Source organism: Brassica napus, chromosome C5, assembly GCF_020379485.1.
Source record: "Brassica napus cultivar Da-Ae chromosome C5, Da-Ae, whole genome shotgun sequence".
NCBI lineage: Eukaryota > Viridiplantae > Streptophyta > Magnoliopsida > Brassicales > Brassicaceae > Brassica > Brassica napus.
Genome location: NC_063448.1, coordinates 33,435,063 through 33,437,414, shown reverse-complemented (window position 1 = coordinate 33,437,414; position 2,352 = coordinate 33,435,063).

The window sequence follows — 2,352 nt, the reverse complement described above, 5'->3', positions numbered from 1 at the left end:
TCACGAAAAACAAGCAATGCAATGAACTCAGTCATCACTCAATTCACCCAATTCAGTTTATTATTTAAGACTTCAGTTATCCTAGAACTCTAGGACCTACACAGCTCAAGCGGACCAACCCTCCCCTTTTCTTGTTGCGTTCCTGTGGAGCCGCCTGCCCTGGTACACTCGGCATCCGGTTCCCTTGGATGTAGTCTATACGCTTTGCAGTGTATTACAGCCCCTTCCCGCCAAGACTTGGCGTGACTCAATCTTACCGGCGCCTCTATTCTTAGCCTGCCATTTTTGAACGCTACGGCCGCCACGTTTTCCCATACTCCCCTCCAGTCCCTCGGAGGTTCGTATTTCAATCATTTAACTTTTCCTTTTTCTTTTATTTCCTTTTTCCTTAAACCCTTAGACTCTTTCTTACTTTCCTTTTTAGACGCCACCCGTTCTCGGTGTCACACTCAATCCATTTAACAATCATTCATAGATATCCTATCATTCATCTGACCAGACCGGTTAACATTTCTCTTATGATCCTACGTTCATTTCTTTCTAACCATCCTAGCTCTCAATCACAAACCACAGATCTTCAACCAATCAAACAATCAGTCAATCATTCGTGTAAAGTTCTTAATCAGTATGAGGGTCCTGATGCAATATGATCTATCATCCTAACAACAAACAGGATCTAATCAATCCTAGCAACCCATTCAACAATATAAAAGAGCATGAAGGAGATCTGGGTAGAACACCTCACCTTAGCCTAGATCTGGATCTGGATCTGAGAATAGAGGGTAAGAGAAACGGGATCTGAGGTCTATGACACCACGCGGCCACCACCACCACTCGCGGCTGTTCACGGCGAGGAGAGAGAGATGCGGCCGAGAGAGAGAGAAGGAGGTGCGGCGAAGAGAGAGAGAGAGAGAGAGGAGAGACGCGGCGAAGGGAGAGAAGGAGGAGAGAGGCGGCGCGGGGAGAGAGAGAGAAAGTCGACGGCTAGGGTTTTCAGTCTCCGGGAATTCTCTGCAGGGCTTCGCTTCTAAACTTCTGATGAGAGGTAAAGGAGGTGAGGGCTTGCTTTTATAATGTGGGGAAAGGGAGAACCCTAGGGTTTTCTAGTTGGGCTATAGAGAACCCATTAGCCTTTAAAAATTTAATTGGGCTGGTTTTGGGGTGTTACAATTCTCCCCCTCTTATTCGGAATTCGTCCCGAATTCCAAATCTTCAGTTCGAACTTATCATCCCAAAACTAAGGTGAGTTTCCAAACACAATCAAGGGAAGCACGAAAAAGGCGTCCTACTTGCTCAAGATCATTTAAAACCAACAATGAATTTAATAAATGAAATAGAGTAGGACTACAACAAATAAATAGATCCCAAGGTATCGCCAAAATCCGCGAATATCCTTATAACAAGAAATGAAAAGCTAAAACCATTATGAAAAGAAGAAAAACTGTGTCCTACTCCTACTAGCGGACTCAGGAATCACAACTAGCCACTTCGAACTGGAGACTTCTGCTCCCCTTCCGGCTCAAAACCAGCCGCGCGGCCACTCCCGGTCGATGACGCCGGCTCCTCTTCCCACTCTGAGTCCTCCGAAGGGTCCTCTTCCACTTCTACGTCTTCCTCAGACCTCGAGATGGCGACGACCCGACGAGTAAGTGTCCGTTCAGCCTCCATCGCTTGACCGGCCATCCGGTTCACCAAGGCGAATTCCCATGGTTCCAACACGCCAATCAGCTTGCCCCGAATCTCCTCGCGGAGTCCTGCCTTATACCACCGGCACCAATCCTCTGCTGACTTGGGCTTGCATCTTTTGGCTGACTCCAGGAATTCCTCTGTGTACTCCCGGACTGAGCACGGTCCTTGCCTGGCCTGCATCATTGTTCCACACCGACATACTCCGGTTATGCTCCTCATACTCTCTGCATCAATGCTCGGAATCTTCCTTGGGCGTCCACGTTTCCTTGTTGGTACACTGTTCTCCATCCGAATCGGTCCAAAACCTTCCCTGGTCGACTCCGTCCTCCTTGGGAGCCCTCGGCCCCTTGTGGGCAGTGTCATGTCAACTTTAGGTGCAAACTGGAAAGTCCCCTGACCCTGGTACAATCGCCTGTACTCGACTGCCCGCTGGAGATGGGGCATCAAAATCCGACGCCTCACGGTCGTCTCCTGGATTGGGGGCGTTCGGCTGCTCCGCGAACTTCATTTCCTCTTCATCTGGGAAAAGTGCAGGTACCATATATCACCCCAAGCGTCACAATAGGGCTTGCGGGCATACGCCCTTGTCCCTTTTTCTTGCCGTGCTAGGCGACTAATCCCTCTGTATACTTGCCTTACAACTCCTTGTTATCCATTCATGAA